The following is a 16,638-nucleotide window of genomic DNA, read 5'->3' on the forward strand; positions in this document are numbered from 1 at the left end:
CAAGGAATGCATGTGCAGATTTGTTACATGGGTATGTTGTGTGATGCTGAGGTTTGGGCTTATAAACATCCTGCTGCCCAATTAGTGAACATAGTACCTGGTAGGTAGTTTTCCAACCCTTGCCCTCACTTCTGCCATCCCACTTTTTGGAGTCCCAGTGTTTATTGTTCCCATCTTTGTGATTGTGTATACCAAGTGTTTAGGTCTCACTTGTAAGTGAGAACATGCAGTATTTGGTTTCCTGTTTCTGCATTAATTCACTTAGGATAATGGTCTCCAGCTGCATCCATGTTGCTTCAAAGGACATGATTTTGCCCTTTTTTATTGTTGTGTAGTATTCTATGGTGTATATGTACCACATTTTCTTTATCCAATCCACCATTCACTTGCACCTGGGTTCCATGTCTTTGCTATTGTGAATAGCGCTGTGATAAACATATGAGTGCAGGTGTCTTTTTGGTAGAATGATTTATTCTCCTTTGAGTGTATAAACAGTAATGAGATTGCTGAGTTCAATGGTAATTCTATTTTCAGTTCTTCAAGATATCTCCAAATTGCTTTCCACAGGAGCTGAACTAATTTGCATTTCCACCAACAGTGTATAAGCATTCCCTTTTCTTTGGAGCCTCATCCACATGTTACTTTCTGACTTTTAAAACATTTCCATATCTACATACATTTACTGAAATCTATGAGTTCACACTATCTCCAATATAAATTCAACACCACAGTATTCATTCTAATTTTCTCCTTTCCTCTTTTCTTTTTTAACTTTTATTTCAGGTTCAGGGATACATGTGCAAGTTTTTTTTGTATACATATAATATTTCTACTGTTAAGTCAGCTCTCTCTCTCTCTCTTTCTCTCTCTCTCTCTATACACACATACACACACACACACATATATATATAATAGAAACTGCATGTCACAGGTGTTTGGAGTACAGATTATTTGTCACCCAGGTAATAAGCATATTATCCTATATGCAGTTTTTTTTTTTATCTTCACCGTCCTCCCACCCCCCACCCTTAAGTAGGCCCCAGTGTCTGATGTTGCCTTCTTTGTGTCAGTGTGTACTAAGTGTTTAGCTCCCACTTATAAATGAGAACATGTGGTATTTGGTTTTCTGTTTCTGTGATAGTTCACTTAGGATAATGGCCTCCAGCTCCATTCATGTTCCCACAAAAAACATGATTTCATTCTTATTTGTGGCTTCATAGTGTTCTACGGTGTTTATGTATCACATTTTCTTTGTCCATTCTGCCACTGATGGACACTTAGGTTGATTCCATGTCTTTATTATTGTGAATAGTGCTGCAATGAACATACACATGCTGTTTCTTGATGGTTTATGGCTTGCATCCTCATGAGTGGTGGTCTGAGATGTATCTGAAGCCCTTTGAGCCAAGGCCAGAGCTGGAGTGGCTGGGATGTGAGGAGCAGTGTACTGAGAATAAGCAGGGCAGCAGTGCCTTGGCCCCTGAAACCACTCTTTCCTCCTGGGCCTCTGTACCCATGATGGGGAGGGCTGTCCTGGAGACTTCTGAAATGGCTTTTTCCTCATTGTTTTGGATATTAGCATTTGGCTCTCTTTTGGTCATACTAATCTCTCTAGAAAGTGATTGTTCCACACCTGCTTGGATTCTTTTTCTACCAGAGCCTGACTGCAAATTTTCTGAACTTTTATGCTCTGCTTCCCTTTTAAATATGGTACAACTTTAAGTCACTTCTTTACTCCTGTACCTGATTATAGGTTGTAAGAAGCAGCCACCCTACTCCTTGAATGCTTTGCTGCTCAGATACTTCTTCCACCAAATACCTTAAATCATCACTCTTAAGTTCAAATTTCCACAGATCCTAGGATGTAGACACAATGCAACCAAGTTCTTTGCTGAGGCATAACACGGGTACCTTTGTTCCACTTCCCAATAACATCTTCAATTCCACATAAGACCACATCAGCCTGGACTTGACTGTTCATATCTCTGTCAGCATTTTGGTCACAACCATTTAACCAGTCTCTAAGAAGTTCCAAACATTCCCTCATCTTTCTCTCTTCTTCTGAGCCCTCTAAACTCCTCCAACCTCTGCCCATTACCTAGTTCCAAAGCCACTTCCACATCATCAGGTACCTTTATAGCAATACCCCACTCCTTGGTACCAATTTTCTGTGTTAGTCTGTTCTTGTGTTGCTATCAAGGAATACCTGAGACTGGGTAATTTATAAAGAAAAGTGGTCTATTTTGGCTCACAATTCTGCAGGTGAGACTGCATGGTGCTGGCATCTACTCCTGGTGAGGGCATCTGAAAGCTTACAATCATGATGGAAGGTGAAGAGGGAGCCTGCATGTCACATGACGAGAGCAAGAAAGCAAGGGAGAGGTGGCCCACTCTGAAAACAACGAGATCTTGCATAAACTAGCTGAGCAAGAACTCATTCATCACCAAGGGGATGGCGCTAAGCTATTCATGAGGGATCCACCACCATAATGCAATCACTTCCCACCAGGCCCCACTTCAAATATTGGGAATCACATTTCAACATAAGATTCAGAGGGGACAAACATCCAAACCATATCAGGGGCAGAAGCAATATTTTTGAATTTTCCCAAACTGACCAAAGATATCAAAACACATATTTTAAAGCCCTATGAGTCTAGGATAAATAGAAAGAAAACCACACCTACATATACAATAATCAAATTGTTAAGAATCAAAAAGTTTTAAAAGCAGTTCAAAGAAAGACACATTACCTTTAAAGAAATGAAAATAATCCAGAGAGCTGATTTAACAATAGAAATAATGGAATCTGGAAGACAAAGATAACATTTTCAAAGTGTTGATATCAAGTAAAAGCCAAACAAGTTTTGTACCTAAAAAAAAATGTTTTTGAAAGAACAAAGCTAGAGGCATCATATTAACTGACTTCAAACTATACTGCAAGTCTACAGTAACCAAAATAGCATTGTACTGGTACAAAAACAGACATGTAAACGAATATAACAGAATAGAGAGTCAGGATATAAAGCTGCACACCTACAATTATCTGATCTTTGACAAAGTTGAAAAAGACAAGCAATGGAGAAAGGACTCCCTATACAATAAGTCAGGCTAGGATAACTGGCAATCCATATGCAGAAGAATAAAACTGGACCATTTCCTTATACCATATACAAAAATCAACTCAAGATGGATTAAAGACTTAAATGCAAAAGCTAAAACAATAAAAATCCTAAAAGATAACCTAAGAAATACCATTCTGAACATAGGTCCTGGCCAAGATTTCATAATGAAGATGCCAAAAGCAGCTGCAACTGTATTAGTCCATTTTCACACTGCTGATAAAGACATAACCAAGACTTGGAAATTTACAAAAGAGAGAGGTTTAATAAACTTACAGTTCCTCATGGCTAGGGAGGCCTCACAATCATGGTGGAAGGTGAAAGGCACATCTGACATGGTGGCAGACAAGAGAAGAGAGCTTGTGCAGGGAAACTTCTCCTTATAAAACCATCAGATCTTCTGAGATTTATTCACTATCATGAGAACAGCATGGGAAAGACCTGGCCCCATGATTCAATTACCTCCCACCAGGTCCCTCCCATAACACGTGGGAATTCAAGATGAGATTTGGGTGGGGACACAGCCAAACCATATCAGCAACCAAAATAAAATTTGACAAATGGGGACCTAATTAAACTAAAGAGATTCTGCACAGCAAAAGAAACTATCGACAGAGTAAATAGACAACCTACAGAATGGAAGGAAATGTTTGCTAACTATGCATCCAACAGAAGTCTAATGCTCAGTATATAAAGAACTTAAACAAATTAACAAGCAAAAACCAAACAACCCCATTAAAAAGTGGGCGAAGGACATAAATGGACACTTTTCAAAAGAAGGCATACACACAGCCAACAATCATATGAAAAAATGCTCAACATCACTAATCATCAGAGAAATGCAAATCAAAACCACAATGAGATACCACCTCACACCAGTCAGAATGGCTATTACTGAAAAGTCAAAAAACAGATGCTGGAGAGGTTGCAGAGAAAGGGGAATGCTTATACACTGTTGGTGTGAATGTAAATTAGTTCAGCCAGTATGGAAAGTGGTTTGGAGATTTCTCTTTTTTTTTTTTTTTTTTTTTTGAGACGGAGTCTTGCTCTGTCACCCAGGCTGGAGTGCAGTGGCCGGATCTCAGCTCACTGCAAGCTCTGCCTCCCGGGTTCACGCCATTCTCCTGCCTCAGCCTCCCGAGTAGCTGGGACTACAGGCGCCCGCCACCACGCCCGGCTAGTTTTTTTTTGTATTTTTTAGTAGAGACGGGGTTTCACCGTGTTAGCGAGGATGGTCTCCATCTCCTGACCTCGTGATCCGCCCGTCTCGGCCTCCCAAAGTGCTGGGATTACAGGCTTGAGCCACCGCGCCCGGCCTGGTTTGGAGATTTCTCAAAGAACCTAAAACAGAACTACCATTCAACCCAGCAATCCCATTACTGGGTATATATCCAAAGGAATATAAATTGTTCTACCACCTTAATTGTAATTTTTGTCTCTCCAGGAGGTGAGATTTCTGAAAGCCTTTATCTTCTAAAGACTGTTAACCATTGCTTTCTACTTAGCTAATGCTGCTTATGCAAAACAAATGCCTCAAAGGAAAAAGTAGAGTAGACTATTGGGCTCATCTCAATGATATTGTTTTCTCTCTGGGATTTTGATCCTCAAGTCTTGACCTTCTGGATAGTTCTGCAGTTTCAAAAAGAAATTTTCAAACTTTAATCCTGCTTTTCTTGTTTTGCTTTGTGAGATGGTTGGTTTCAACAACTGTTATATTATTTTTAAATGTTTGAATAATTGAAATAAATAAATTTAAATGTTAAATGTTGTTTCAAAGTACAAATGTGTGTTACTTATTTTTTAGAAACAGTTTTCTTTTAAAAAATAGTTTTTGAATAAATGGGTCATGGTGGTTTGTGTCTATAGTCCCAGTGATCTGGGTCGCCGAGGTGGGATAATTGCTGGAGCCCAGGACTTTGAGGCCAGCATGGGCAGTATAGTGAGATACCATCTCTTAAAAAATAGTTTTTGAATAGAACTATGAGATATGTTTACCAATGTAATAAGCCATTTTATCAGAAAAATGTATAAATTTTCATGATTTCCAGTGCCCTCTTTCCCTTTCAAAACTATCCTCAGTTGGAAATACACCATTGTGTAACAAAAATAATTGTGAATTTTAAAAACAGATGCCTGATTTGAATCACTTTAGTAGAGAGTCACAGCCTGTTATGCAAGTTCACTGACCCACAGTCCCTTGAGGAAGGTCCTTGCAGTAATGTCACAAGTACATGCTATAAATATGCTTCTTAGCTTATTGTATAAAAACCAAGTGGAGTTTCCAGGAGCTCTTCTTCCATAACAAATAGGAAACATGAAGCAATATTGTGTCCATTTAACTCCCCTGTGTGACTGTGAAGTATCATGAGCTTAATCATGTGCTATCTCTAATTGCAGTGACTATTCCTGATCCCTAGTATGTGGCTATTATTCTGGTTATCAGCACCTTTCTCATTAGTCTATAGATTCCTTCTATGCTATACAAATTAATTTTTGCATCTCAATTAAACTATAACTCATATTTTAAGACAATCAACCTAGGAAAAATTAGAATCACTCCTGACTGCTCTAGCTAGCATATTCAATCAAAAATCTCTGAGTACACTCATATCATTAAATTCAGCCAAGATAAATTATATTCCTCTTGCTTCAGTCTACTCTAGCACCATTGGAATTAATTTTCTCATATTTTCACCAGTTTAGTTTTGTTATTGTTGTTTATCCTTATATATGGTAGGTTAAAGGAATGGCTGCAATTTATTTGCACCATCTGTATTAGGAGGTGGAGTGTATTATTCCACTTTTTGAAAATGAGCAGTCTTCTGACTAGCTTTAATGAATAGAATATGGAGAAAGTGATACTATACAAGTATCTAGGCTTCAAGAAGTGTGGCAGCTTCTGCTGTCACTGGGAAACATTCCACTACCATTTGAACATATCTAAGCTAGCCTTTTGCAAAAAGAGAGTATATGAATCCACTGCCATCCCAGCAATGCCAGCTAAGGACCCAGAATGTAAGCATACCCAGCCACGAATAGCTGATCCTGGCCCAGATCAGAAAGATTACCCAGCTCTTCTCAGCCCAAATTGATAACATGAACTCATGAGCTAGATAAAATTTTTATTTATTTTATTCAAGTCAATAAGTTTTGGGGTGGTGTGTTATATAGCAATAGATAAATTAGCAAAGTTTTATATTTTCTTTTTAGCATGTAAGTGTGCTCCTCTTGGATTTGACTTTGTGATTGGTCTTCAGGGGCATTCTGGAGACCAATCATGTATTGCTGTAGTTAAAAGTCTAAACACAATGAGAGGTGGTGCAGGTGGAACATGAGGAAAACAGGTCTTTTTTTCAAGAAAGGAAAGAACAATTTCAGGAAGTGAATGACAAAGTGATTATTCTGCAGTTAAAGAGTGTTCAGCAGTGTTTGGGAAAACCCGTCCCTCTCAAATATCACCATTCTAATTCTCATGGTTTCTCTCTTTTTTAGTCAATGCTCTGCTTTCACATAAGAGATGTTGTGAGACTGAATTCTCCAACTCACATGATGACACTCTGTGTCTGAGTTTTGGCAGCATCACTATTATTTTATTTTTATTTTTTATAATTTCAACTTTATTAATATTTTAGATCCAGGGGCATATGTGCAGATTTGTTACACAGGTATACTGCATGATGCTGAGATTTGGGATACGATTGATCCCATCACCCAGGTAGTCAGCATAGTACCCGATAGTTTTCAGCCCTTTCATGCCTCCTCCCCATCCCACTAGTAGTTCCCAGTGTCTATTGTTGCTATCTTTATGTCCATGAATACCCAATTTTTAGCTCCCACTTGCCACCCATGTGGTATTTGGTTTTCTGTTCCTCTGTTAATTAACCTAGGATAATGGCCTCCAGTGCATCTATGTTGCTGTCAAGGACATGCTTTTGTTCTTTTTTATTGCTATATAGTATTCCATGGTGTATATGTACCACATTTTCTTTATGCAACCCACTGTTGGTGAGTACCTAGGTTGAGTCCATGTCTTTTAGATACCTTATTCTTGAGATGAGATAAGAAATTCTTTTAGGATAACCTAAGACCCTCCCTAGTTCTCTGACCATGTCTTGATCCAAAAATTGACAATGCTGAGCCTTGAATTCTCTTTCTTTAAGCTCTGAAGTGCAGTTAGGAGCATCCAACCCTTGGTAAAGGTTTCATATTTCTTGTGCTTCTCATACTGTGCTACAGAAGTAACCTCTAGCTGCCAAAATCATTTCCCCAACACGCACTATTTCTGTATGGCTATAGGTGATAGTTTTAGGAGTTATTTTGCTGCTGCATATTGTGAATGATAAGTATTTCATTCTTCAATGGCAACTGAATCTTCACTATCCTCCAACCCAACCAGATCAGATAACCAGGCCTAGTTAGTCAAGGTACTACGGTCTGAGTAGCACATAAGAGAATCTATTCAAGGCAGTTTAAGCAGAAAGAGATTTAGCACAGAGGATAGGTGCTTATAAAATTGTGGAGGCTGAGGAAGCAGACTATAAACTCAGCTTCCAGGAATGACTCCCAAAATGATACTGCAGAAATTGCCCACCAAGTGAGCTTTTGTCCTATAACAATCAGGAAGTTGGGGAAACAAGAAGCTGCCATCATGTTTACTTGTCCACCCAAACCTCTGCCACGATGTGGACTAAGTATATGGACACCCTGCTCCTTGCCTCTCAACAGCCATAAAGCTAGGTATGGTCCTAAGTGAGCGGCTTCTCCTATAGCTGATACATCAATACCTCCAAGGCACTGTTTTCCAGCAGAAGTAACAGAAGCATAGCTTTGACCTCACTCCATAGCCTTGAATCTCCCAAATCTCATGCAGGTATGTCTGTGTGGTCCAAGCTATGGAACTAGCTGTGCTATAAAAGAATTAGCAAAACATAGTCTTTCACTCTTCACCCTCTATTTCCTGACTACACAAAGTATATCTGTGGTGCAGTGGCATAGACATCATCTATAAGGGAATAGAGATGAGCCAGCTATTCTGCAGAATGTAACACAAAGGTTAAAATGCATGTAATATGCCTGGTGCAGTGCCAGTAAGAGAGTTTACTCTCAATTCATGTTCATTGTTATTGTTTTTGTTGTTATTGCCTGGCATTGCTCATTGGTGGGGGGGGGAAAAAACCAGACACCAAGTTAAGGGGAACCTGGAGCTTCTTCAGGACAGAATAGCAACACACCTTTCCTTTTTTTTTTTTTTTTTTTTTTCTCATTTTGCTACCAATGCCTTGCTTATAAAAGACTCCCAAAATACCAGTGCTGGAAGGGGGTTAATTTTTGATGAGTAGCTTTTCATACTGTCCCCTTCGGGTTATTAACTCTCTTCATCAATTACATACTTCATCGGAAAAAAAAAAAAATCTCTGGTCTCTCTTCCCTCTTTATTCTGCTTCTCCTCTTTGTTCCTTTTTCATGTCTTAAGAATAGGATTTTTAAAAGATTTGAGCCCAGGCACAGTGGCTCACACCTGTAATCCCAACACCTTGGGAGGTCGAGACAGGTGAATCACATGAGGTCAGGAGCTCAAGACCAGCCTGACCAACATGGTGAAACCCCATCTTTACTAAAAATACAAATTAGCTGGGCATGGTGGCAGATACCTGTAATCCCAGCTACTTGGGAGGCTGAGGCAGGAGAATCGTTTGAACCCAGGAGGCGGAGGTTTCAGAGAGCTGAGATCGCACCACTGCACTCCAACCTGAGCAACAGAGCAAGAGTCCATCTCAAAACAAAACAAAACAAAACAAAATCAAAACACCCACATTAGATAGTATTAGTTTTCTAGGGTAAAGCCCTTTGAATTCACTATAATGATCTAATATTTGTAAAGAACTTAAAACACAGCCAGGCACATAGTAATCAAGGTTCAGATATTCACTTTTATTTATTTACTTTTTAAAAAATGAATGTAGTTTAGGCATACTCTGGGGCCCATCTTGCTTTATAGTGATTTTCTTTTAGAACTTCAGGAATTAAACCACTTTGGATGGTATCCAAGATAGATCTATTTTATATTAAATCTTGCTTTTCAGTGAAAAACATGAAAGACTGACTGATATACTTGATAACATGACAGTTACCAAGACTGAGATACTAAACTTCATTAATGTTGCAGCTAATATCTTACAAGGGGAATAATTTGATGCTGAACATCAGGTCTAATATTATATAACTAAACCTCAGCATTATAAATAAATGTAACTCCACTGTTTTAGAAGCTAAATTTTTTATGTTTTGTAACACCTGGTTTCACACTTACCTGTCCTTCTGCTTAACAAGATTGGATAGTGGTTTTCCAGAAAAAAAAAACAAGGAATAATTGAAAGAAAAGTGCACACCTATTCATCACATATGTATTTTATTTGGGACAATTTTAATCATCTCCTAAGTGCGGGTTTTTAAAAAGACCTTGAAGACAGCAAGAGCGCAGAGGCACACTGATAGAGAACAGGCACTTGCAAGTCTGAGAGAATATGCCAGAGGCGGTGTTCAAGGAACATTCTGCAAAGCCCGTAGACTGGAACTCCTTGTTGGTTGTGCTTTCATTTAAGACTGGCAGTGGGCAGGGGCAGGGGTTATGGGTGGAAAACCCTGAGTGTGACTCACCTGTGGTCTTCACAACTATTAGCTGCTTTCTTTTACTGAACTTCAAGCACAGTTGGGTTTAATAAGACAGTTTTATGGTCTTTTTGTCTGCTCATGCTTTCTGATGTTTTCTTCAGTTGTGACTGGCCCATGTGGACAATGTATGCAGAGCTCTCAGGCTCTGAGGTGGCCATTTTATTTCTTTAGTCCCTTCAAAGGAGGGTTTTACAACCTCTGCCTCTCAGCTTTTGAATGTTAGGAAGTGATCATTTTAAACAAAGGTCGAAATAGACCTCAAACTTGGCACCTTCTTTGTTATATTTAACTACTTCAGGAGTAAACAGGATGGAAAATAGGTAAGAATGACAATTAGCAGAAACTTGATTTAAAAACCAACAAATCCTGATGTTTGCAAACCATGCATTACACAGAAGTACATACATTGTAAAATGAGCCTTGCAGGGATGGTGATGAAAAACTATGAATGATTTGTGGCCACACAAGGATTCAGCTGTTTTCTCAGACCTAGCAGGGCTCCATTCAGTGCAGTCAGCATGACTGACAGATGGCTGCCTAACAGGATGACCATTTAGCCCCGTTTTCTGGGACAGTCCTGATTTGTGCATATTTCCTCTGCATCCATGCAGTTAATAGCCCCATTCACTCTCAAACATGTCCAGATTTGGATGAGACACCTTATGGCCAACTTACTTATAAACAAATAAGAGTCAGGAAGATGTCACATTAGGATATGGAACACCTGCTGTTACCCAATAGGGTTCGAGTAATTCTGAGTTCTGAGAAATAGTTGTGATTTCTGCTAATTGAATTGGGGACTTAATTGAATCTTAGTAACAACGGCGGAGGGAGTGGGGGCGGCAGAGTCTCTTTCACTAATCTGTACCATCCTGAGCTCTGTACCCTCCCTGCTTTCCCCTAAACTATACAGGATCGGACCACTGGCACCATTTTACTGCTTTCCTATCTCCTAGCTCCCTCTGCTTTGTCTTCTAGATCCTGTTGCTGCTGCTGCTCCTCTTCCTCCTTGAAAATATTGTTCCAAATTGTTTTAAAATTATATTTTCTATTTTAGGAATCTTTGCTCAACCATTAGAATACATGTTACAGGCCGGGCGCGGTGGCTCAAGCCTGTAATCCCAGCACTTTGGGAGGCCGAGACGGGTGGATCACGAGGTCAGGAGATCGAGACCATCCTGGCTAACACGGTGAAACCCCGTCTCTACTAAAAAAATACAAAAAAACTAGCCGGGGGAGGTGGCGGGCGCCTGTAGTCCCAGCTACTCGGGAGGCTGAAGCTGGAGAATGGCGTGAAGCCGGGAGGCGGAGCTTGCAGTGAGCTGAGATCCGGCCACTGCACTCTAGCCTGGGCTACAGAGCGAGACTCCGTCTCAAAAAAAAAAAAAAAAAAAAAAAAGAATACATGTTACAGCTGCACCGTGAGGAGTTATTTGTCTTAATCATATACTTTACTAATGACTTGTTCTCTACTTTTTGTATCCCATGTCCCGCTTTTTCTTGGATTACACTTTTATTTGAGTAATATTTTCAGAAGGATACGTGGGTGGCAAAACTTCTAAATTGATTGCATGTTGGAAATGCTCTTCGTTTTGCCTTCAGACTTGAATGATAATTCAGCTTGTAGAGTTTCCAAATCCCTTTCCTTCAGAATATCTTGGCTGTTTCTTCAGGGTTTTCTAGCGTCTCCTCTTGCTGAGCAGCAGTCTGGTGCCAGATTTATTCTAAGTCCTTTGTAACTTTCCTTCTACCCCTCCCCCTCTTTGAAGGGCTGTATCATCTTATTTTTATCCTTGGAATTCATAAAAATCACTAAAATGTGTTTCTTCATATTTGCGTGACGCACATGGTGGGCCCTTTTGATCTGAACACATACTTTTTCTTTAGCAAATGAAAAGTTCTTCCATGATTTCTTTGATTTTATTTTTCCTTCCACACTCATTTCACTAGGTAAATACTGGATCTCTGGATATTGCTTCATTTTTCTTAACTTTTCTCTCATAGCTTTCATTTTTCCTTTTAGACCATGATCTTGGAATAGTCCTTAGAGTAAGCTTCCTGGTGGCTAAATATGGCTTTAGCTCTCTCCATTCTTCGATTCAGTCCTTGTACTGAGATTTCATCTTAGCAACCAGATTTTTAACTTCCAAGAATTGTTTCGTGTTCTCAGGCTTAAATTTCACACTATTTCTTTCTCATTTAATGGATGCACTTTTATTGAATTCTCAGAAAACATTTCTGTGATTGTTAGGATTTATTTAGTTTTTTCACTAACTGTGCTTTCCTTGAGGTTAATCCCTCTATTTATGTCACTTACTGACTTGCTTTCTATTTTTTCTCAAATGTCACAGCCAGGTTCTCTTGTTAGTGAGTGGGCCTGTGTCACTGGTGGGTTTCCTCTGAAGGCCAAAGAAACTCATTTTCTGAGTTAGGGGCTCCCGGTTTACAGTGAAGCCAGAAGCAACTTGGAGCTTTACCTTACTTCTCTCTTCAGCCCCAGGGCTCATGCTGGGCATTCCTAGAACTAAACTCTTATTATTTGCAGAGGTATTCTCAGGCCTTAGACCCCTTAGACCGGGAGTAAATGCTCTACATAACTGCTTAGAAAGTGGATTTCCCACAAAAATTAGCCAGTTATGGTGGCACATGCCTGTTGTCCCAGCTACTCGGGAGGTGGAGGGAGGAGAATCACACTTGAACCTGGGAGGCAGAGGTAGCAGTGAGCCAAGATCACACCACTGCACTCCAGGTGGGTGACAGAGTGAGACTCCATCCCTTAAAAAAAAAAAAAAAAAAAGAAAGAAAGAAAAAGAAAAGAAAGAAAGAAAGAGGAAAGAAAGAAAGGAAGGAAGGAAGGAAAGAGGATTTCCCCACTCTGTCAGGTTTTGCCAATACCCAAGACCATCTGTTTTATATCTTGGAGGAATTCCTTAATATTCTGGTCTCCTAATGGCACAACTTTCTGGTTTTCCAGTGCTTCTAAGATTTGTTCTTTTTCTTCTTCTATGACATTTAGAGAAAGCAATAGGTTTTCTTTAAGACATACCAACTCAACAACTATGCTAATCCCAAATAAAGTTTGCCCAAGGTTCAGATTACACCTCTTGTAATGTGCTTCCATTTGTCATATTCTAATTGTATCTCTAATTTTTCTAAGTTCGATTCATTTGTGTTAGGACTTGTAATTCCTCCTCTCTCTCATGCTCCCTCTCCCCACCATACCTCCTGCCAAATTAGTCTGAGCTTCTGCCTAGACTTCAGCATGTTAAGTAGGAAAGTCATAGTGTTCAGGGTAAAATAACTCTATGTCAGGATCCCAGTTTCACTGCTGATTAGTTGTGTAATTTTGGCTGTTTTTGAAATTTAGTTATCTTTTACATGAAAATGAAAGTAGTAGTAAGTACCTCTCAGTGTTATGAGGAGTATATGAAAGTGAAATTGCTTGCTGCATAGGAGTCACTCAAAAACTGTTAGGGTTCTTTCCCCTTCCCATGAGGACATGATCTGTGTCTTCTGCTTTCCTTCTGTCTTCCAAATACTTAGCACGGTTCTGAAAATAACTGATTATTCAAATAGTTCCTCTTTTCCAAAAAAACTTAATTTTTAATTGCATAAAGAATTTTATTTATTTTTTAATTTTTATTATAATTTGAGAAATTATAATTGCATATATTTGTGAGACACAAAATGTGTTCCTCCTGTCTAAAATATTTTTATTTTTAATTGACAGATTGCACATATTTATGAGGTAAAATATGATGTTATGATACATGCATACAATATAGAATAATTAAATCAAACTAACATATCTATCGCCTCATGTACTTATCATTTTTGTGATGAGGACATTTGTAATTTACTCTCTTAAGAACATTGAAGTGTACAGTACAATATTATTAACTACAGTTACCACGCTGTGTGATAGATCTCAAAAACATATTCCTTCTGTCTGACTGAAACTTTGTACTCTTTGATCAACATCTTCCCTCTCCCCATTCAACCCATAGGCTTTGTTAACCACCATTCTACTTCCTGCTTCTATGAATACTACTATTTTAGATTCCACAAAAAAGTGAGATGATGTAGTAATTGTCTTTCTGTGTCAGGTTTATTTTATTTAGCATAATGTCCTCCAGATTCATCCATCTTGCCACAGATGACAGAATTTCCTTCTTTTCTAAGGCTGAATAGTATTTCATTTAGTATATATGCCACATTTTCTTTATCCATTCATCCACTGATAGACATTTAAGTTAATTTCACATCTTGGTTATTCAATATAATGCTGTAATAAACATGGGAGTGCAGATATCTCTTTGCCATATTGATCTCCTTTCTTTCCCCAGTAATGGGATTCCTCAATCTTATGGTTGTTTTCTTTTTAGTTTTGTGAGGAGCCTCCATAGAGTTTTACATAATGGCCATACTAATTTACTTTCCCAACAATAGTGTACAAGGCTCTCTTTTCTCCACATTCTCACCAATACTTGTCTTTCATTTTTTGTGATAAAAGCCATCCTGAAAGATGTGAAGTGATAGTTCATTGTGGTTCTTATCTCACACAAAATATAAAAATCAACTCAAAATGGCTTAAAGACTTAACCATAGATCTGAAATCATAACACACTAGAAGAAAACATATGTGAAAAGCTTTTGACATTGGCCGAGGCAATAATTTTTTGAATATAACTCCAAAAGAACAAGCAACTAAAGGAAAAGTAGACAAAAATACACAAATGGGATTACACCAATCTAGACAGCTACTGCATAACAGAGGAAACAATTAGCAGAATGAATTAGCAACCTATCAGTTGAAAAAAAAGTTGCAAACCATGCATCTAATAAGAAGTCAGTATCCAAAATACATAAGGAACTCAAACAATACAATAGCAAGAAAACAAATAAACTGATTTAGAAATGGGGAAAGGGCCTAAATAGATATTTTTCCATTTCTTAAAGGAAGATATAAAAAAATCAAAAAGTATGTGAAAAAACTATTAACATTACTAATCATTAGTGAAGTACAATTTGAAACCACAGAAAGTACTTTTGACTGGTTGCCTCCAGTTGCCAAATAAAAGTAAGTGTATTGTTCAGGGTTCTCTAGAGGGACAGAACTAAAAGGATATATACACACATATATATGAAAGTTTATTAAATAGTATTAACTCACACAATGGCAAGGTCTCACAATAGGCTATGTGCAAGCTGAGGAGAAAGGCAGTCAGTGCAAGTCCCAAAGCTGAAGAACTTGGAGTGCAATGCTCGAGGGCAGGAAGCACCCAGCATGGGAGAAAGATGTAGGCTGGGAGGCTAAGCCAGGCTAGCCTTTTCACGTTTTTCTTTTTTCTCTCTTTATTTTATTTTATTTTTTTTTTTTTTGAGACAGAATCTCGCTCTGTTGCCCAGGCTGGAGTGCAGTGGCTGGATCTCAGCTCACTGCAAGCTCCGCCTCCCGGCTTCACGCCATTCTCCTGCCTCAGCCTCCTGAGTAGCTGGGACTACAGATGCCCGCCACCTCGCCCGGCTAGTCTTTTCACGTTTTTCTACCTGCTTTATATTCTGGCCATGCTAGCAGCTGATTACACGGTGCCCGCCTAAATAAAGGGTGGGTCTGCCTTTCCCAGCCCACTGACTCAAATGTTAATCTCCTTTGGCCACATACTTACAGACATATCCAGGATCAGTATTTTGCATCCTTCTATCCAGTCAAGTTGACACTCAGTATTAACCATCACAAAACCACCCCTTGTCAACTTGAACCCATACACATCTCCTGAGATCATACTCTTCAAATAGAGACAATAATAAGGTCATAATTACACCTAACATAATACAACTATCCTTCATACAACCAGAAATGTACCAATCCCCAACCCAAATACTATTTACGTAACGTTAACAATACTTAAATGCTGATATGAAGTCAATAAATCTTACACCACATGATAAAGGAAAAAGGAAATAAAATGAAGATATTTTCTTAGTACAAGTGTATACATGCAAAAAATGTTTTTAACAAAAGAAGGTGGAAATACTTATGACAATTACAGTCCTTGCTTCTGCAGCTGGTCACATGGTGATAGCTGGTATTGTTGACTACCTTCTTCTACTACCCATTTTGTGTTCTCTTTGCCTTCAGCAAGCACCTCAGCAGGTCATTTTTGTTTTCGTTTTTTTTTTTTTTTTTTTTTTTTTTTCTCTGGTGGAGTGATCCAAACCTTCATTCCTGAAAGGTCTGAGTTATTTATAGCCTTGCCTGGAATAGGTTGTTGTAGTTTCCCATTGACCTTAATCACAAGGCATGGTAATACTAAGAGATGTCCTAATGGATCTCTGATATTCCATGTATACTCTTCCTTACCTTCGTTGTGGAGTAGTAGACTGATTTCATCTTGATAGTTCAGGTCAATCACCCCAACCAACACTGTAACTTCCTTCTTAGCCTGTTGACTTAAAGGTAGGAGGAGCCCAAAGTGTGCGGGTGGCAATCTTAACTTCCAGTTTAATGGAATTGTTGTTGTATCTCCTAGTGGCAGCATTCCTCTCTCTGGAACTAAGACCTCTAGGCCAGCAGAAGGGAATGTGGTGAGAACAGGAAGCAAAAATTTTGCTAGTGGATCACTAGGGGTGATGGTGAGTGGTGCCACTTCCACTTCCACCCCTTGATTCCTGGACCCATGGATCTTGGCTATGGGAGAAACAGTACCATATACTGGACACTGATTCAGAGCATACAAGACCTTCTGGATAACTTTGCCAAACCCTGCAAAGTATTGTCACCTAGTTAGCATTGTAATTGTGATTTCAGAAGGCCATTCCACCATTCTCTCAATCCAGCTGC

The sequence above is a fragment of the Macaca mulatta genome, chromosome 11, assembly GCF_049350105.2.
Source record: "Macaca mulatta isolate MMU2019108-1 chromosome 11, T2T-MMU8v2.0, whole genome shotgun sequence".
In the NCBI taxonomy this organism is placed as follows: Eukaryota; Metazoa; Chordata; class Mammalia; order Primates; family Cercopithecidae; genus Macaca; species Macaca mulatta.